At 44.7% G+C, this 21,947-nt stretch overlaps 1 protein-coding gene across 2 annotated transcripts in view; it reads left to right on the top strand.

Annotated features, from left to right (window-relative positions):
• Nucleotides 1-14,785: 14,785 nt before the first annotated feature.
• Nucleotides 14,786-21,947, top strand: part of FHIT (fragile histidine triad diadenosine triphosphatase) — a 1,210,431-nt gene continuing 1,203,269 nt past the window's right edge. For both annotated transcript variants that reach the window (XM_056858181.1, XM_056858174.1), the window contains exon 1: nucleotides 14,786-14,834. The gene's annotated coding sequence lies outside the window, so the exon portion shown is untranslated. The remainder of the gene's footprint in view (nucleotides 14,835-21,947) is intronic.

Genomic DNA, 21,947 nt, shown 5'->3' with positions numbered 1-21,947 from the left:
ACAAAACTTTCAGCAGAGATTCAGACAAGCCTTCTTAAGAGACCACCCAAGTTTTGTAAACATTGGGTCAGGGGGTCCCGAGATATGGGCTCCCCCCTTTTTTCTTTCCATGGCTGCAGGGGGCGCATTTTTTGGGGGTACAGACCCCAAACTTTCAGTGGAGCTTCAGATGAGCCTTCTTAAGATACCCCCCAAGTTTTGTAAACATTGGGTCCGGGGGCTCGAGATATGGGCTCCACCCCTTTTCCCTCTCCCCCTTTTCCATTTCCGTGGCTGCAGGGGGCACTTTTTTGGGGATACAGCCCCCAAACGTTCAGCATAACTTCAGACAATCCTTCTTAAGATACCACCCACGTTTTGTAAAGATGGGTTCAGTGGGGGCAGAAATATCGGCTCCCCCCTTTTCTCTTTCCGTGGCTGCAGGGGGCGCATTTTTGGGGGTGCAGATCCCAAACTTTGAGCGGAGCTTCAGACAAGCCTTCTTAAGAGACCACCCAAGTTTTGTAAACATTGGGTCAGGGGGTCCCGAGATATGGGCTTTCCCCTTTCCCCTATTGGGATGAATGGATCAGTATGCATCTCCAGAGCAAAACGTCCTGTGCCTAAATGGAATCGTCTTGGATTACCGAGTCCTCCCCAGCCCCTCCTGATGGAATAGAAGACAGCCACAGTAAGACCCCTTTGGGGGCTTTAATCTATAATTTTTCTCCTGTGTGTGTGTGTGTGGGGGGGAAGCAGAGTCTGTGTGTGTATGGGGAGGGAGCAGTTTCTGTGGGTGGGGGGGAAGCCAAAGGGGGCTTTTGCCGGTTCTGCCTGGGGTGTGTGTTCCCCCTCGAGTCTCTCTCTCCCTGGTTTAAGGGGGGGTTTCAGTTGTGTGTCTTCAGGTTTTCCCTCATTCATAAGAGTGGATTTGGATGCTTTTTGGATGCTTGCTCCCAGTTTGAGTGTTAAAGGGCCGCTTGAGATGTGGCACTTCCGAGTGCAAACACATTGCAAGGGGCCTTTTACCACTCATACTGGGAGTTTGAGTGGTAAAAGGCCCCTTGCAATGCGTTTACACCCGGACATGCCGCATCTCAAGCGGCCCTTTAACACTCAAACTGGAAGTTTGAGTGGTATAAGGCTCCTCGCGAGCCTTATAAACCAGAAGTGATGTGCCACGGTGTGAACCGTGGTATGTACAGCTGGTCGGCGGGCAGAGGGGTGAATTGCCAGAGGTTTTCCCGCCACCACCGGGTACCTGGCAACCCTGTGTGGGGTATATCTGCACTACTGACAAACTGGCTTACCAACCATTCCTTTCCCTTATAATAGTCTGGGTATTACAGGTCTAAAACAGGTTTTTCAAATGATGGCTTCTGCTAAATTATTTTCCATATTCCGCTGTCTCGTCTCCGTTTGCTCCTGAGCATCTATCAAGCTTTTTGTCGTATGATAAGCTCTCTTTGTGGAGGATGAATTTGGTGTATGCGGTGAGAGATTTGCGCATGGCATTCGTTCAGTGTTTGCACAAAAACCGTTATGTGAATGAGCAAAACCTCTGTTAGCAGTGCTTCCTGAGCTTTATCTTTGTGTGACTCAGAATGCATATTGACTAATGAAATAGCCTGTTGATACATAAAACTATTCTGGGTGCCGTTTGGGTTGATACTGTTCTTTTAATGCATTCAGGAAAGTGGATTACTGGAAAACTAAAATTTGAAATTTGTGCAAGTTCGCCCAGTGTGTCTACCACAGCACTGTAAAATAGGGTTGCCAACCTCCAGGTACTAGCTGGAGATCTCCTGCTATTACAACTGATCCCTGGTTCACCTGGAGAAAATGGCCGCTTTGGCAATTGGACCCTATGGCATTGAAGTCCCTCCCCTCCCCAAACCCCACCCTTTTCAGGCTCTGCCCCAAAAACCTCCCGCTGGTGGCAAAGAGGGACCTGGCAACCTTATATCACATTTGAATGCTGCCTCCTTCAATATAGAGGACATGTAGAGGACAAAGCCAGCCTAGAACAGAGTCTGTTCCCTTGAGGTGGAGTAAGTGTTAAAGAACAAACAACCAGCAGCATTCTAGCATATATCCCCCTTATTGCAAAATGAAGTGGTGGAATTCAGGAAGGGCATGTCTGAACCTCTTCCTGCACATTTAAATCAATTCTGGGTCTTTTTGTGCACTTATACAGTTAATTTATACCTATGTGTTGATTTTCTACCCCTTTAACCCATGTAGTGAGCTTACAGCACTGAATCCTGGCACTGAAATCAAGTTCCAGGTCTAAGGTTGGTGGTGGCGGCGGCGAATGCTCAGATCCATTCTTTGTTTATCTCAGTTTTGGACATTTGGAACTAGTCTGGCATGGAAATAAAAACGTGTTGCCTCTGTAGCTCAGCTTCAGCTCAAATTAAGCCCTTGATGCCCCTACTGCTGCCTTTATCAAATGAAAATCCATGTCTGTGATTATGAATTGTCAGTAGCAGTGGGGATTTGAATTGGCAGTTTTGAGATTGGGAGCTCTGCTGCCTCATGTGGCTAGCCACAGAGGATGCAGGGTAAGCTAACTTTGTTAGTAACTTTATAAGTAACTGTAAGATATTACTTAAGTAAGCTAAGTAAGTAAAAAAGCTAGCAAAGTAATTGTAATATTCCTGTTGAAGTACCTTAACCATAACAGGGTTGCATTTTGGCCTGTCCCCTTGAAGGAAAGGCGTAACGCATGAAGCTGCCTTATACTGAATCAGAGCCTTGGTCCATCAAAGTTGGTATTGTCTACTCAGACCGGCAGCGGCTCTCCAGGGTCTCGGGTAGAGAGGTCTTTCGCATCACCTACTTGCCTAGCCCTAGTCCCTTTAACTGGAGATGCCAGGGACTGAACGTGGGACCTTCTGCATGCCAAGCAGATGCTCTGCCACTGAGCCACAGCCCCTCCCCAATAGAGCTGTAGAGCTGTCTGTTTCTGACTGTATCAAATTTTAGCTTTCTGGATCTTGTGTAACTATCATAATATATTTTTTAAAATATCTGTGTGAGTGATTGAGGCCTGATCAGAAGTTTATGGGTTGTTTCCAAGAAATAACTGCAGTTAAAAGGGTAGAAAGAAGAACAAATGTAATTTCTGCTCCTGTACCTGGCTCCCTGAAGTTAATTCAAAGCAAGGCAATTACAGGCCATGTAATGTCCTGGGTTTCATGCCATGCCGTGATGAGCTGCCGCTTTTCCTGTAGGCGCTGGATTGGGATTGAATGCATGAGAGGAAAAAGCATCAGTGGCCACGTAGCAAAAACGGATGTGTTCCGAGAAAGGAAAATGCCACTACCATTGAGAAATGTTTGCATCTGCCATTACTGAATGTAATTGTGGAGTTGATTGCATGAGGTGGTGGCTGTTGCATTTATATCCTGCCTTTCCTCGTGGCTCAAGGTGCAGTACAGGTCACAGTTGAAAGCATACACAATAAAAGAAAATCCCAAATAAGCCATCTCTCCTGAAACGTGTGTGTGTGTATGTGTGTAAAGTGCCGTCAAGTCACAGCCGACTTATGGCGACCCCTTTTGGGGTTTTCATGGCAAGAGACTAACAGAGGTGGTTTGCCAGTGCCTTCCTCTGCACAGCAACCCTGGTATTCCTTGGTGGTCTCCCATCTAAATACTAACCAGGGCCAACCCTGCTTAGCTTCTGAGATCTGACGAGATCAGGCTAGCCTGGGCCATCTAGGTCAGGGCCTCCTGAAACATACCAGTAGTCTATACCCCAGCATGGTGTAATGGTTAAGAGTGACGGACTTTAATCTTGAGAACTGGGTTTGATTCCCCACTCCTCCACTTGAAGCCTGCTGGGTGACCTTGGGCTAGTCACAGTTCTCTTCTAGCTCTCTCAACCTCACCTACCTTACAAGGTGTCTGCTGTGGGGAGAGGAAGGGAAGGATATTTGATTCTCCTTAAAAGGTGGAGAAAATTGGCTCTTCTTCTTCTCAAAGTCCTAGCAAATAACATGGCCTTGCAGTACCGCCTAAAATTTCTAAAGGTGGTTCCACCAGTATTGTCTCCTCTGACTAGTAATTCTATTAACCATGCAAGCAAAGGGAAGACTCCTCTCCTTATAAAAGCGTGTGACTCTCTAGATCCTCATTGATGGCTACTGGACCATCTAAAAGACAATCTTTTCCTACATGTCCCTGTGTACCAGCTGCAGTCGTTAGGTAGGGTGGCTTACCTATAGCCTTCAGAGTCTGACTCTGTATAAGGCAGCTTACTGTGTTCAAGGAGCAGGACATCGATCTTCTTTTCGGTTTTCAAACTGAAGAAGATAATAATAATACATCTGAAGGGCTAAGAAATGTACATAAGAGATAATTGTTAACTGGGGAAATTAATAGTTTTGAAGAAGTCATATCAAAAAGGCATAAAAGACACCGAGGGACGTTGCAGTATAAAGCGGAGGGCAGCAATTAATTTACCAGACGAGAGAGGGCAGGTAAGGATTTTGTGGAGGCGTGAGAAGATGTCAGATTGATAGGTGGAGAAAGTAAGATTGATAAATTAACTGCCTAGAGTCTTTCTTTGGGACTTTTTAGTATAGGCAGAATTTTTCTTGGTACAATACCAGGTGCCACTTTTTTCAGTCAGAAGGCTAAACTTCAGCTGGCACAAAGTTCTCCAAACTCAAAATAATCAGCACTCTCGTGAGTTACTGCTAGTCATTGACGGCTGTAAACAATAAAGCACCGCCAAATGTTATATGGCACAGATGGATGTTTGGGCCACTCCTGCTGAGGGACATTCAGATGCTTGAATCAGCCCTAGGAGATATTTTAATAGGGGTTTAAGTGTTACACAGTGTAATACCGCCAAAGGCAGCTGTTTTAAAATAAAAAACTCCCAACAACTATTAAATAATGGGAGAAAAATTGTTTTTGAATGCACCTGTTAAGCCATCTTCCATGCTCCAGTGCCTTGCCCTGAAATACACCACTCCTTATTCCCAACTAGCAACCTCCACTTGAACCCACAAGCAGTCTCTTACATGCTGGCTCAGTACATTCCCTCCAACTGTATGTACTCTGCTGGTCTTGTAAATATCCAGTCACCTGTGGTGACTTAGGAATTGCCTCCAGGCAACCAGGCAGGGATGCGTCACAAAAGTTCTTATCCACAAATGACTGACTCAAGGATGTTTAAGCAGCGGGTCTAGATAATTTGTGGGTTGATTTGCCTACTGCCTATTCCCCCACCCTTGGGGCAAAGACCTGCCACCTTCCCAGCACTATAGTAACCATCCTTATCCCCTAGCATGCGTACTGGGTTTTGTATCTAGCACTGACGTATTTCTTCCAAATCACTTATGATGCTGTGGTGAAAGAAACTGGATCGGAGGATTCTAAGGACGTGTGTGTGTGTGTTTGTAAAGCACTGTCAAGTTGCGGCTGACTTACGGTGACCCCCTAGGGTTTTCAAGGCAAGAGATGTTCAGAGGTAGTTTGCTATTGCCTGCCTCTGCGTAGCAACCCTGGACTTCCTTGGTGGTCTCCTATCCAAATACTAACCAGGGCTGGCCCTGCTTAATCTTCTGACATCGGACAAGATGGGGGTAGCCTAAGCTATCCAGGTCAGGGGATCTAAGACAAAATGTACAGCTTTGTATTCCTTGGAGAGAGGGAATGAATATTAAATTCAGTTTAAGCCTGAAGTGTAGATTGTCTTCTTTGTAGTCATTGGTCTGAAGCTGTGTTCTTACTAGGAACTGAAGGAATAAACAAAAATAAAAAAGTGTATGAGAATACTGTATGTTTGAATAGGACCTCCTGTTATGACTTTTGAAAATGTGAGTTCACTGAGAATGTGTTGTGGGACAGCACAACTATACAAATATATGCACGACAGATGTGTGAATGTTCTTTGTGGCTTGTAGTGAGGTAACTCAATATATTAGGGCACGTCACCAGTTCTCATGACTATGGCTCACCTGTTTGGTTTGCTTTCTTCCATATTATGAAGTTTATAAGTAGCCATGCTTGAACAGTGGTGTGTGAGTGTGCATAACTCACGCAGTTGTATAGGCCTGAGTTGATCTCGATTGGAACTGAATGGGCCATGCTGTGAACGCATAATATCACCAGGCTTTGCCCTATGAATTTTGGGGTTTGAGGTGCACTAGAGTGTCGTGCGATGCTGTGACATCATTTCTGGGTATCCCTTACTGGAAGTAATGTCATTGTGTTGCATGCTACCAGCTTCCACAGTCTCTGACCTTCAGGGCTCCCAGAAGTTTAGGGACTGTAAAATCAACATCTGAAGTTATTCTGTTAACCACAGTTAGTCTTAGCTATGGTTTCACAACAAAGACATTGTGGCTTAATCTTGACTTGTTCCCCTGCGACGGCAGAGAAGGTAATAAACCAGTATTTACTGAGGCAAACCGTGATTTGAGGATTTGATTCCTTGTTTCATGAACTAACCAGAATTAAAACAAATCATTGTCTCATATGACGTTTGAACAAAGACATTGTGTTTTTCTAGACAGGCGCACAGAGAAGAATTATCATACATTTTCATTGCGGCAGACATAATGTAGACTTATGGTACAGTGTTTTTAAAGTCACACAGATCAGCTGTTTACTTGCGCTGTGAACAAATGCACAATGCAAATGTGGTATGCCATATAAGAGCTTGCTCCTATCAAAACAAAATGGAAACAAAACCTGTGAGATTAACTTGCACAGTTGGAGCACATTCCCCCCCCCCCCAAACAAATCTTATCAGCGTTGCTTGGCTGTTCATTTTACAGAATGTAGTCAGATATCCTTCTATACCATTTGTGTGTTATAAAAAAGCATTTCAGGGACAGGAGATCTGTTTACTCCTATTTGAAACAACCATGGGTTGGAAATCTCTGCTATCGTTGCAAAACAGATTAGAAAATTCAGATTACAGGAATAACTCTGAGTTCTGCATTTCTTGCCTTACTTGTCATTAGAATTCATTACTGTTTGTGGAGTTTTGGTGCCCAGCACGACTAAGGAAAAAACACTTCTGATGGCAGAAGCAAGGAAGGTGTCTAACATCATGAGCCACCGGGGAAATGTTTGCAGTGAAAAGCGCTTGATATCCTTGGAGAAAACCTATGGAATCTGCCAGTCATGTTAGCATTCCATTCCTGCCCTCCGTGGGCTCGCCGGAAGATTCTTCGAACACTTGTCACCGCTTGATTTTGAACCTAGATATGAAGCTAATAGTTTCTAACGGTTTTTTCAAGTGCCACTGAATCAAATTACTGAAGTAGAAAGGAACGGTTGACATTCCGCTTTAAAGTGACCGTAAGTCTGACCCAGTTCTGCGATGACGGTGTCATCACAATTGTATCTCATTGCTGTAGGTTCTCGGAGGCTGACAGGCGGAACAAGTTGCTTTAGCTCACGGTGCTCTGCTGTCACACGGAGCAGCTTGCAGGTTCTTTTTATGAATGAGATGTGCAGGGAAGTTCCTTCTCCTTCCTCCCGTCCCCTTGCTTCCCAGGCTGCTAGTGAAATTAAGTGCGTGCACAGTGGCGGGGCGGGGGGAATAGGTACGAGAACATAAAACAATAGGCGGGTAGAACTAAACTTTCGATTTCGGGGACGCAAGTGCGAGTCCTTTCCGGTAAGCCCGGTGGTTTGCAAGGTTTGAAGGAAGCTCAGAGCTATCCGGGAAGCTCGCTGAAGGAGAAGAGCCTTGATTATTTTTATACTGCCTGAGCAGACAGATGAAGCGCTGTCACTTTTCGTCTTTCTCCTGTTAGTGTCTCACACAGTTGAGCAGAGGCCAAGGATGCTGACTTTACCCTATTTGGTGAATGATGACCACATATTTGAAAGAAGGACTCCGGAAAGTCCCAAACTAGTTGTCTGTGTTACCTCATTCAAGCTGTGTAGGTTTTACTTTTCACCCCGCCTTCATAGCAGCACAAAGAATGTGCTGATTTGTAACCAGCAATCCTGCAGGTTAATTAACACGTATCTCTGCCCAGTTTCAAAGACTGTATTTTGCACTGGGGATAATTGGGTGATCCCTGACAATTTTGCCTCCCTTTCGACAAGTTTCCACCCTAGAAATCCAGCTTACATCTGCATGATGTTGAAATCACGCCTCTGTTAATGATGAAGGTGAAACCAGATCAGCTGGGCCTGATATTCCAATATTTGGATGCAGATTGATAGATGAAGCATCACTGACTTCACTGCAGCAACAGTCAAGAAATCTCAGTGAGGGAGGAAATGCCAGTTAATTTTTTTTAGGAAGGAACTGTTTCAAGCAAAAAGACAAAGTGAGAGATGAAACCCAGCCAGGCTGGGGAGGCAGAATTAAATCTAGCATTAATCTAGTATCAAAAGAGTTGGCCGATGTTCGGAGTGTGGTTCTGTCTGCCAACAGTTAACCATTTCACGGGTGGTGGTGCCAGAGCTGGGCTTGACAAGTCTTTGGAAGATGAGGTCATGGCGACTAACCCTGCAGAGATCAAGATCACAGAGAAGCCCACCATTCCTGAGCCCTCAGACACCTAGAACTCAGATAGGCCTCCTGCTGAGGCTGTGGCACCAGAAACCCAAAGGGCTCCTGAATAGTAGCCAGAGGCCGCAGAGGAGCCTGTCAATGAAAACTGCTGTTTGCCAGGAATCCCATGGGCACCCCCCCCAAGCCCCTGGAGGGGGAGAGAAGGGGCGCTCTGTGGAGGCTCATATCTGACATCTGCCAAGGAACTCTCCTCCACCCGTGAGGCTTGGGCTGTCTGAGCTTTGTTGTGAGGTTTTGCAGGATGCTGGACTAAGTCCAGTTGTAAGAGCCTACAGTAGAGTTGCCAGGTCCCACCTCTCAACCAGCGGGAGATTTAGGGAGGTGGGGTTGGGGGCGGAGGTGCAGAGTGGCAGAGATGCTCCCCCCCACCGCTGCTCAGCTGTTTGCCCCTGGTCTCCCAGGCAGCTTTCGCTGATTGGGAAACCAGGGACGTCAGGCAGAGCGGCTGAGATTCTCCCCCCCCACACACACACACACCACCGCTCAGCTGTTTGTCCCTGGTCTCTGGTTTCCCAGGCAGCAAAAGGTGCCTGGAAGACCAGGGACAAACAGCTGAGTGGTGGTGGGGAGCATCTCTGCTTCTCTGCCTGACGTCCCTGGTTTCCCAAGCAGGGACGTTGGGCAGAGCGGCAGAGATGCTCCCCCCATAACGGCCGCTCAGCTGTTTGTCCCTGGCAGCTTTCCTCTTGTTTAGGTGTATCTGCTATGAGGAGGATCGCCATAAGCTGATTTCCCCCCTCCTTAGTAAAATTGCAGTCAGATCCGAAGAAGAAAAAATTAAGAACCTTTTATGGGAAGGGAACTCCAAGAAGGGAACTGACCCTGGGAGGGGAACTGACCCTGGTGGTCCCTTCCAACTCTGATTCTATGAGAAGTTAAAGCAGGTAGCTAAATTTTGTTCAATAGTGATCAAAGTCCGCTTTGCAAGGTTGAGCATAGGTAATAGTTCCAAACCCCAAAGTGTTCGATTTTAGATAGGATGTTTGATTTAATTTTGATTTTAGATAGGAACTGTTTTAGTTCTGATACAGTTAAATGCCTATTGCCTAATGTCAATTGTTTTTATCTCAAACCTATGTATCGTTTTATTGGCATATGCCCTATTAATAAATCTGAACCTATTAACAGCGACTCCAGGAGTAAGTTCACTTGTCCCGTTTAAAGATGAGCCATGGAAGTTTATACATCTAGCCTTTCTTCAACAAGCTGAGGGCGGTCTCTTATCCAGATCCTAGCTTCAAAGATGGAATTACGTAAAGAATTTTAAGGCTGTTCCATTAAGAGTTTTTCCAGAGAAAGTGAATTGCCAAAGATTGCAATGAGAGAAGTGGGACGAAACCAGATTCAGGTCGACCAATTTCATCCAGCAGGCCTAGAGGATTAGATGCCACAGATGGTCCACGAAAAGCTTAGTAGGCTGGGGTTTCTCCAACTTACAATATTTCAGATGGGTACTTGGTAGGCTGAGAGCCAACGTGGTATAGTGGTTTATAGCAGTGGAATCTAGTCTAGAGCAGGGCTTCTTAAACTTTTTTCCACTTGTGACCCCTTTTTGCCCGAGAAAGTTTTACGTGACCCTGGGTATATAGGTATATAAAATAGGTATTTACTGATAATACATCATAAAGAAATTTATGTTAACATTTTTTTAAAAAATTCACAACCCCCACATTTAGCTACGTGATTCCATATGGGGTCGCGACCCACAGTTTAAGAAGCTTTGGTCTAGAGAACTGGGTTCAATTCTCTACTGCTCCACATGAAGCCTGCTGGGTGACCTTGGGCCTTTCACAGTTCTCTCAGAACTCTCTCAGTCCACGAGCAGAGGCAGGCGATGGCAAACCACCTCCTTGAAAACCCTACAGCAGGATGTTGAACTCAATTGTTCTGAGGGCCAGATATGACATAAATGTGACTTGGTCGGGCCGGGCCATGCCTCACCAGCCCAGACCGAGTGTGTGGGTGTGGGGGGGCTGCCTTGGCTGGCTCGCGGGCGTGATAAGAGCTCTCAAGGGGCCGGATCCGGCCCGCAGGCCTTATGTTTGACACCCCAGCTCTACAGGGTTGCCCTAAGTCATCTGTGACTTGACGGCACTTTACACACACATGCTAGGCTACAAATGTGCTTGGAACTCTGTGGAAAACAGGGCGAATACAACTGGCTGGCTCTAGGATGGGGATTTAGATTACAAAAATTAGCCAGCGGGGAAGGAGTTAACTCCCTCCTCTCACTGCTTTTCTGTTCAAAATTTCTTTCTAAAAAATCGCTGCAGGGGCTTTGTTACGTGTGTGTGTGTGTGTGTGAATACCTATGGCTGCTCTGCTGTTGTAACAGGCTGCATTTAAATGTTTCACTTCTTTTAAGACTGAAAGAAGGATGGTCGTAGTTGCAGTCATTCAAGTCATGACTTCGTTAGAGCTTGAGAAGCCTTTAAAATCACTTAGTAGGATAAAACTCCAAAGTACTGTAACTGTCAGATTGCTTTATCTAATTTATGGGATGGAGGCAACGGAATAAACAATAACACTCCATTTAGAGTTATTAGATTAGCCATTATAGAAACCGCAGAAAGTACGTAAGCCTTTACTTTATGTTCACTTGAATTTGGCTATTAAGCTTTGATGGAACTTTCATTTAACCAAATGCCTTTGTTTACAACAATAAACTGGTTAACTCTTATTTCACTCTTAAATTAAATATGGCAGCATCAATACTTGCCTACCTCATTGGTCCTTAAGTTTGCACAATCAGTTCAATTAGGGGGGTCTGATTCTGCAGAGATTTATGAATGCAGGCTCTGCTGCCATGAGCCGCTATAAGGAAGCTGCTTACAAGTGAAAAATTTGGTCGTTTTGCCTAGAGTTTGCAAGATCGTCTTTTAAAAACATCTCTGTACACGTGCAAGAAAAATTAAGTAAGATTTCCCGCCCCCCAGACGCCTTTTGAAACAAAGCAAACCAAAATGTTTTGCTTATATTTAATATTTGTTGCCCTAAGAGCCCAGACCAGTCTGATCTTGTCAGAGTTCAGAAGCTAAGTAGGGTTGGTACTTGGATGGGCAACCGCCAAGAAAGACTGGAGATGCTACACAGAGGAAGGCAATGGCAAACTATCCCTGGTCATCTCTTGCCCCGAAATGTGGAACTTCGTGGGGTCGCTATGAGTCGATTGCAGGTTGTCAGCACGCAGTACCTTTCAATGATAAGAACCCCAGAATTGCCTCTGAAAACTACAGCCCTGTATCAGTTTCTCATCCCCTTTCCTCTGCAATATGCGGGCACACCTTTGTGTCTCAAGGATTGCCCTGCTCTGCCAGTTGTGGTGGGGGAGGGGTGGGGAAATGAGAACTGTAGCAGTGCCGGGTCACAAAGTGTTTACGTGAAAATCAACACAGGGCTATGATTTTTGATGGCAACCTCAACCCACCTTATATAAAGAAGAGAAGAAGTCTTCATTTGTGTTTGCATAGCTCTCCTGACTGTAATATGCTGGAGCCCATGTTAGAATTCTCTGTGTGCCTTCCTTTGGTTTCTATTGCCTATGATAACCTGGTCGCTGAATTCAGGAAATTTATCAGGTTGGTATTTCTTCCCCTTTTTCACCTGACGACAGCACCTCTTCTCATCTTTATCTTTTTCTAACCTTCGGATGGAAACTTAAGAAATCAGCAAATCATCTTCTTTTTTCTTTAGATATGATTGGATGCTACAGAGGTCTCATGATCTTTTCCTTTCTCTTCCTACCTGCAACAGGGCCACAACTATAGATAATCAATTGTTTGCTTGCTTATTTCGCTGGCCTTATTTTGCTGCTCCTGAACGTAATCCGTTAGTAGTTGCTCTGCATGATGTAGAAAGGCTATTCGTTAGGTCCCTATTCCATCAGTGTGGCAGAGGAACTCGATCTGATATAAGGAAAGTGAACGCCTGGTTCCAGAGTAATGTTGAGAAGCACCACGGATTTTACGTTTTATTATTATGATCATTATTTTATATAGCACCATAAACATACAGTACTTTACAGAGTAGCATAAACATACAATACAACCGGCCTTTTTGCAAGTCTTTTATTTTTATTTATGTTATTTATAGTACAGCTTTCTCACTGGGACTCAAGGTGGATTACACAGAGTAAATATATACGCAGGAAGGGACATCCAGTAAACACTGCCATAGGATTTGGATTGTAGAAATCGAACTGACCAGAAATCAGAGACAGAGCTGGAGGTCACCTTTTGGTCTGGTCAGAGGACTATAGAAGGAAGAAGGGGAGAGTGGGGGAAATAAGGGATGAAAATGACCAAATGCAGCAATCTGGGGGTGATTTTTTTTAGCACTCGTATTGTCACATGTACCCTTCTCTTTTTTCCAAATCCATCTTTATTTGTGATATTTTTGAAGCCAAATTCATTTATGCAAAGGTTTCTTGCATTTCATGGTTTTTAAAAAATTTTTTTGCTGAGAGGTGCAGTGTCACCAAAATGTCTGAGTACTTAATTGGTGTTAGATGTCAGTGGTGCTGATATTAGAGGGGCAGAAGCCGTCAATCAATCGAGTTCAGGGTACCGTATATACCCGTGTATAAGCCGACCCGCGTATAAGCCGAGGTGCCTAATTTCTCCCCAAAAATGGGGAAAAATTAGGCACCCGCGTATAAGCCGAGGGTCGGCTTATAACCCCTCCCCCCCCGCAGACTTACCTTCTGGGCTCCTGGCGGTGGGAAGCGGCGGATCCGGCGGGGGTGGCCTTCCTTCAGCTGCAGGAGGCCCCCCCAGGCCGCTCCTGAAGGCTTGAAGTGGTGCGGCCCGGCGGGGGCGGCGAAGCAGCCTCCCCGCTGCTGCATGGGGTCTCTGGAGGCCTCTCCCAGCCGGGAGAAGGCGGCGGGGGCGGCCGAGCGCCCTCCCCGCGGCCGCAGAGGGCCTCTAGAGGCCTCTCCCGGCCGGGAGAAGGCGGCGGGGGCGGCCGAGCGCCCTCCCCGCGGCCGCAGGGAGGCTCTGGAAGCCTCTCCCGGCAGAGAAAAGATGGCGGCGGTAAGTTCCCCCCTCCCTCCTCCCTCCCCCCTCTACCGTATTGACCCGCGTATAAGCCGAGGCCGGCTTTTTCAGCCCTTTTTTTGGGCTGAAAAACTCGGCTTATACGCGAGTATATACGGTAATTCACTATTCCACGAAAGAGTAGCTATATCTACCTTTTGGTCTCAAATTGCCCCTTCACATTTAGTTAAAATATCCACACCTTTCCTTTCTACAGTGTGCTCACATAGCGGACTCTGGTGAAATCAAACAATAAAACACCATCAATAAAAACTCCAGTCATCAGCAAGAAGAGCCGTTACGGTAGAAACCTAGAAGTGAATTGGACCGCTCACCTAAAAGCTTGTCTAAATGGGTGCTTAACAAAACCAAACTGGCTGTTAACTGTGAATCAATGAAATTAGCTTAAAAGTTGTAATGAATTTACATGAGTATTGTAAGGCGGTGACCTTTTGCCTTTGATGAACCCTTATGGAGGTGATCCTGCAGTTACAAGTGGCCCATAGGAGGATAATTGCTAGGCGTGCTGAAAGGGGGCATGTGGTGCTTGCTCCTGATCTTTAATAAATGACACCTCGGTATCCCTTAAGCTGGCCCAAAGCCAGGACAGGCACAGGTGAGAGGGATCGAGAGGGAGGGTGGAGCCAACCCCTAAAAAAGCCAGAACATAGAACTTAGCAGCCAGGGGTGGAGAAGAGTCAAATCCCTCCTCTCTAATCCATTCTGAGGCCAGTGATACCTGGCTGGAGTGCAGCAGGGAGTGTGGAAGGGCCAGAGAAGGACCTTGGGGGGAGCCCTGCCTCGCACTATCCATGACTCCCATCTCCAGATTTAATTATCCACAGATTGGGCCACATTGAGAATTATATCGATGATGGCTGCTGTGTGGAGAACTGACACCTCTAAGTTCATAGAAACGTTGCTTGATGACCCCAAGATAGATATTCTGTTTTGCAGATATTGCTGTGTTGATATTACATCTTCAGTAGTGGCCTCCCCATGTGGTGGTGAATGGTGGGGTTTTCTTTTTTGTGCGTGGCTATGTGTGTTCAGCAAAAAAATCAAAAAAAGAGTTCAGCTCCTTCTGGGTTTCTTCAGCAGCTACTGCTGTGACATAAGTTAAAACATGGGTACTGATGTATACAGAAAAAGTTATTTTTTCTATTGGCAGGCAGCTCAATGCTTCCTCTTTTCTCTCTCTTATCCCTTTGTAGCCTTGAAGCATCGCAAAGGAGTGAAATCCGCTGAGAATACTCTGTAAAAGTAAGTGTATTTATTACATTGCATTGACAAACATTGCCGCACAACATTGATTTTTCTTTTATTCGGGGGTTTAAGCACTTGGATTAACGATAGAGCTGACAGGACAACTTCTTTAACCAGCCGGTTGTCCCGCCTTGCACAAAATGCCAATCTCTCATTAGAGGGGAAGGTGTAAAGAAAGCCCGTGATGTGCTGAAGAAGGCCGAATTTTGTTGTGATCGCTGACATGCGCTTTGTTCCTAGCAGGGCAGCAGTGTTTGTTAAGATGAATGATAAAGAATGCAGAACAAAGGAGCCTGCTCGTGGAGTGGCATTGCTTTTGGTCAATAGCCGAATAAAGCCAGCCAGCAAAATAAGACAGCTAGAATGGGGTGCTGAATGGCATTTTAATCTGACTGTATTTAATTTATTGAGATAGGAAATACCAGCCAGCGAATGGCTCTGCAGAGGGTTATATATGTGTATGTGTGTGTATGTGTGCAATATATTCTACATCTTATGACTGAACGGTTTCTTCCTTGTAAGCCAGGTGACTAGCTTTGCTTTCCTAAATTATATGTAAGGGCATATCTGCACGAAATCGCAGTTTAGGGTTTTCTCTGTTGCCGGTGCACTTTCAGACGAAGTGATCCCTCGAATGAGCTTCCTCACAGAATCATAGAATCACAGAGTTGGGACAACCAGGATCATCTAGTCCAACCCCCTGCACTATGCAGGAAATTCACAAGTACCTCCCCCCCCACACCCCCAGTGACCCCTACTCCATGTCCAGAAGATGGCCAAGATGCCCTCCCTCTCATGATCTGCCTAAGGTCATAGAATCAGCATTGCTGACAGATGGCCATCTAGCCTCTTCTTAAAAACCTCCAGAGAAGGAGCGCTTACCACCTCCCGAGGAAGTCTGTTCCGCTGAGGAACTGCTCTGTTAGAAAGTTCTTCCTAATGTCTAGATGGAAACTCTTTTGATTTAATTTCAACCCATTGGTTCTGGTCCGACCGTCCGACCTTCTCTGGCAACAGAAAACAACTTGGCACCATCCTCTAAATGACAGCTCTTCAAGTACTTGAAGATGGACTGTGTGTTTCCTCCCCTTTTTCTGAGTCTGTGTGTTGGGTTTTCCTTTGCAGGCCCTCCAGTGAAGGATCACATAGTTGTTTGGTCGTCCCCTTTGTCACCACTGAGATGGCACCATGCCACCCCCTTTTTTTCCCTTTGGCACATGCACTATATTGACACAGCAGCATAACAGGAGGCAGTGTTCTCAGAGCTACAGGGAGTTCTGCCTTTTCTAGATCTGATGCTGCATTCTTAAATGGGCCAGTCCCCCCGCTCAACAAAAAACAAGCAAACATGTCTGGATTTAGTGGGATCTCCCATTAAAGTGGGAGGGGGAGAAGGATGCGGCTCCATGCTAACCTCTTTCATTCACACACAAAAACCTCTCTCTCAACTCACCTTCCGAGCCCCTTCTCTCCAGCCCCTCAGTTTGGAAATGAGTTTTCCAATAGCCACCACTGTCTTACTTCCCCCCTCCCTAGGGTTGCCAGGTCCCTCTTCACCACCGGCGGGAGGTTTTTGGGGCAGGGCCTGAAAAGGGCGGGGTTTGGTGAGGAGAGGGGCTGTGGCTCAGTGGTAGAGCATCTGCTTGGCACTCAGAAGGTCCCAGGTTCAATCCCCGGCATCTCCAGTTAAAGGGACTAGGCAAGTAGGTTATGTGAAAGACCTTTCTCTGCCTGACACCCTGGAGAGCCGCTGCCGGTCCGAGTAGACAGTACTGACTTTGATGGACCAAGGGTATACGGCAGTATATGGCAGCGTCATGTGTTCAATGTCATAGAGTGCGATTACCAAAGTGGCCATTTTCTCCAGGGGAACTGATCTATATTGACTGGAGATCAGTTGTAATAGCAGGAGATCTCCAGCTATTACCTGGAGGTTGGCAACCCTACCCCTCCCATTTTTAGCCACTCGGGGGGGGGGCGCTGATCCTCCAGAGAATCAGAAACCGTGTTTGTGTGTGAGTGAAAGAGAGAGACAAGTATGAAGCCCCACTCACGCTTGGTAACCTGGTAACTCACTACTCCCCCTGCTCTAACCTAGTGTGTCTGCTAGCAGGCAGCGTGCAGGTGAGTTTCCTGAACAGTCATGCAGCTAGTCCATTAAAGCGAAGAAAGGATCTTTACTAGCTAAGCATATCATTTTACTGTAAGACAAGACCCTCCCTCGCTAAAAAAAAAAAAAGCACCTTCCCTCAGTTTATGGTCATCTGCTAGACGCTATTTTTGAAAAATGGTGGCTGCTGCCAGGGAAAATGGCAGCAGCTCAGGAGGGAAAAACATCCAGGAAGTGGGGCATGGAAAGGGCCTTTAAAAGCACACAAAAATGCAGGCTCCGCAAACAAACAAAAAACGCTTCAGGTGCTTTCCTTCTAGAAACATCAGTGGAAAGGTGGTCTGAAAAAAAACACAGGGAAACGTTGGAAGGATATCAGCAGAGCGGTGACTGGCAAATAGCACTGTGTGTAAGGCTGAGAAAGCCCCGTTGTAGTTAAGAAACAGAGTAGCAGCAACAACTCCATACAGAGATGCCCCATGTGATATAAAAAGCTTTTCTTGGTCAATTACAGCCAAATTTCTCTGATGCAGGTCACTACTCGTCTTAATGCATTTGCTGTTCCAAACAGTCGGTGTGCTTCGTTTTCATAAGTGTCCTGGGCATTTACTTAAGGGGTGCTGCTTGGATAATATCTGACTGTTAATGTGCAGAGTTAGGACTGTGTTGGCTTAACTTCTGTGAACTAAAAATAATTATCTCATTAAGTCTACGCCTGCATTAGCCAGAGTCCCTTCATTTCTAATGGCTGCTTATAGCTTAATGATGTTTTGTGAATATCGGTTACCAACAAATTATCCTGAATGTTTATTGCCCTGTTTTTGTAGTTACCATCACAGGCAGAGCATCTTAGATTTGAATTGACTGGCTAGTAGAATCATAGAATAGAATCATAGAATCATAGAGTTGGAAGGGGTCCACCAGGGTCATCTAGTCCAACCCCCTGAACAATACACGAAATTCACAACTACCTCTCCCCACACACCCCCAGTGACCCCTACTTCATGCCCAGAAGATGGCAAAAAAGCCCTCCAGGATCCCTGGCCAATCTGGCCTGGAGGAAAAATTGCTTCCTGACCCCAAAGTGGAGATTGGAACTCCCCTGGGCGTGCAAGAAAGGGCCACCAGAGCCGGACACTGATGCAAACCTTCCTGCCCTCCCTCTCATTCTCTCCCTAAGGTAATAGAATCAGCATTGCTGACAGAAGCCCTAATTTGCCCTATTCCATGGATCCAGCAAAGTTAGCCCAATCTGTGCTTTAGGACAAGCTCCCAGCCAAGGTTCCCTATAGGAATGCAAGAAAGATTTCTGATATAAAGGAGGCAGACAGAAATGGGTTTATAATACTACAAACAGCTGCTGCATATAGATCTTCCATAACCAAGTCAACTGTCCGTAATGTATCATAAAGAGCAAGTGTCCGATGTAAAAAAATGACTTGCATCCAGTCAACTGTGGTAGTAGAGGCTTTTCTTTGCTACCCTAACAGTCTCTTCCAACCCTGGAAAAAGGATTTCTTGGGAACTCTGTGGATTTTGTGTATCCTTCTACATGGTAGAAGGGCTATTGTAATCACCACTCTGATATACAACAAACGAGTAATACAAGTGATGAGGTATCTTGGTGACCTCTGTGGATGAGAGTAAAATCCTGTTGAAATATTTGACATATTCGTGGTATATCATGTACTTTTTTTGGTGTGCTGAAACTGTGTGTCAACAGGTTTCAGCTACTTTATTTTTCCTTCCCTTAAATGTAAACATTTTAAGGGAAGCACATGCTATATTGTCTTTACAATTTTACAGGTTTTATGCCAATAAAAATAATTGCCACGTAAAGCTTCAAATGGGTTTGAATACAACATTTAAACCACAGCGTGTTTGTTTTTTTCATAATCAAATACTCTATTTCAATATTTGTTACTACTGGAATGTAATATTAACATGCATTTAATCTGTTAACTAGACAGAAGTAAAAATACACATGCTAGATCAGATTGTTCTCTATTTAGGGCACTAAATACTTTTTTTGGGGGGAAATCTAATTGTAAATTTTCCAGAAAATGCACCTAAATCAATATTTATAATTGAATTGATGAAATTTTTGAAATGAACATGGATTTTAAAAATTCCTAATCATCCATGTGTATAATAAGAGATGGGTGGAGGGAGTAGCCCTGCTATTAATACCCTCTCTCCTTGCCTCCAAACAAATGGTTGGATTTGTGGTCTGGGAGGAGGAATGCACAGCCACATAAAAAATCAAATAGACCTGGCACCAGGGTTGCCATCCTCCAGGTACTGAAAGGCAGCAAACTATAAAAAACGTGCTGTACAAGGAAAGCAAGGCAAAAATCACAGCAGCAATGACCATGAAAAATCTAGAATGGAGGGACGTGAATGTACACTACAACATGTATACAAGATCAATGACAATGATAGGGAAAACATAATTAAATTTTTATGCCAATAAAGGTACTTGATTGAGAACATAATTAAATGCAAAAAAAGTGATAATCAGAACCGCCCCTGAACAAGTGAGGAAATTGAAATTGTTCAAGACTTTCTATTCCTTGGCTCCACCATCAACCAAAAGGGAGACTGCAGCCAAGAAATCAGAAGGAGATTGAGACTGGGAAGGGCAGCCATGAAGGAGCTAGAAAATATTTTGAAGTGTAAGGATGTGTCACTGGCCACCAAGGCTAGATTAATTCATTCCATCATATTCCCTATTACTATGTATGGGTGTGAAAGCTGAACAGTGAAGAAAGCTGATAGGAAGTAAATAGATTCCTTTGAAATGTGGTGTTGGAGGAGAGTGTTACGGATTCCGTGGACTGCCAAAAAACAAAAAAACAAATCAGTGGGTTATAGATCAAATCAAGCCTGAACTGACCCTAGAAGCTAAAATGACTAAACTGAGACTATCATATTTTGGTCACGTCATGAGACGACAAGAGTCACTGGAAAAGACAGTCATGCTAGGAAACGTTGAGGGCAGCAGGAAAAGAGGAAGACCCAACAAGAGATGGATTGACTCAATAAAGGAAGCCACGGCCTTGAATTTGCAGGATCTGAGCGGGGCTGTCGAAGACAGGACATTTTGGAGGACTTTCATTCATAGGGTCGCCATGAGTCAGAAGCGACTTGACGGCACTAAACACACACACACACACACACATGCATATATGTGTATATATATACGTGTGTGGTGTGTGTGTGTGTGGGTAGGTAGGTATTAGCCCCGTGGCGCAGAGTGGTAAGCTGCAGTACTGCAGTCCAAGCTCTGCTCACGACCTGAGTTCAATCCCAACGGAAGTTGGTTTCTGGTATCCGGCTCAAGGTTGACTTAGCCTTCCATCCTTCTGAGGTCGGTAAAATGAGTACCCAGCTGCCTGGGGGTAAAAGGGAGATGACTGGGGAAGGCACTGGCAAGCCACCCCATACACAAAGTCTGCCTAGGAAACGTTGTGATGTGATGTCACCCCATGGGTCAGGAATTACCTGTACCTTTTTTTTTTAAATAAATCTTTTATTATTTTAGAAATAAAAGAAACAGGTTTAGAGTACATAGTATTAAGTATAGAAGTACAATTAAAAATTGAATTATGTTAATTAAATCAAGTAAAGAATAAATCCATATTTAGTTCTATAATACCCACCAGTAATGTACCCCCCGTGTCTACCCCCCACCGTGCAGAACTTCCAGAGAAGTGTTTTAACAGGTTAAAATTACAACAATTTACCATACTGCTATTCCATAAAGATTATATCTACAACCCATTCACAAAATTAGTAAAATTCATCTTTGCCAATTTTATCCCAATATGCAAAGGCCTTTGACCAAGACTTTTTAAATTCTTCCATATCTTTCCCATGAAGGGAATCTGTTAGTTTGGCCATTCGCACATAGTACCATAGTTTCTCTCTCCAGTCTTTGCAGGTTTATTTACTAGTTTCCAGGATTTTGCTATTGTATTTCTTGCTGCCGCAAAACTGTATTGACATATGACTCTATCACTTTTGTTCATTTTATCCATTACTATCCCCAATAAACAAAAGGCCGGATCAAGCTTTACTTTAGTATTAATCAAATTATTAGTTTCTATAACTACCTTTCTCCAGAATGTTTTGATCTTTTTACAGAACCACCAAGCGTGCATAAAGGTTCCCCTTTCAGTTCCACACTTCCAACATAAATCTGTCTTTCCTGCTTTCATCTTGCTTACCATCACCGGTGTGATGTACCATCTATAAAACATTTTGTACATGTTCTCTCTTACTTCACTAGAGATTGTGAATTTAAATTCTCTTTTCCATTATGTTTCCCATACTTCTAAGTTAATGTTGTAACCTAAATCTCTCATCCAGTTTATCATTACCAGTTTAATCCTTTCTTGCTCTAGATTTATTTCTCTTAACATTCTATATACCTTTTATACTAGCTGGAGATCTCCCACTATTACAACTGATCTACAGCTGATAGAAATCAGTTTACCTGAATAAAATGGCCGCTTTGGCCATTGTACTCTATGGCATTGAAGTCCCTCCCTTCCCCGAACCCCGCCCTCCTCAGGCTCCGCCCGCAAAACCTCCCGCTAATGGCTAAAAGGGACCTCACAACCCTACATGGCACAGAAGCAGCACTGGTCTGTGATGTGTATCTTGGTTAAAAATGGCAAAACTTGCAGATTCTGAAGAATTCAAATAAAATATGGCGCATGGGAGATCTGCCCTTTTACAAAAAAATGTGTTGATAAATTATTCCATTATTCCATATTGTGGTTCAGGAACCATCTTTTTGCTTTAAGTTTCTTGCCATCGTTTCCCAAAGATGTAAATGTTGAAACTGGAAATGGTGGTAATTAAAGCGGCATATAACATAAATGGCAGATTCCGAAATTGTTCCATTATGCAGTGATATGTAAATTGTTAGTCTTGCAGTGTCATCAATTGAAAACCACTGTGATCAATTGTTGTAAACATTGGTTAAACAACAG

The sequence above is a fragment of the Euleptes europaea genome, chromosome 1, assembly GCF_029931775.1.
Source record: "Euleptes europaea isolate rEulEur1 chromosome 1, rEulEur1.hap1, whole genome shotgun sequence".
Classification (NCBI taxonomy): Eukaryota; Metazoa; Chordata; class Lepidosauria; order Squamata; family Sphaerodactylidae; genus Euleptes; species Euleptes europaea.
Note: the sequence above shows the minus strand (reverse complement) of the source record. Positions and strands in the feature narration are given on the sequence as shown.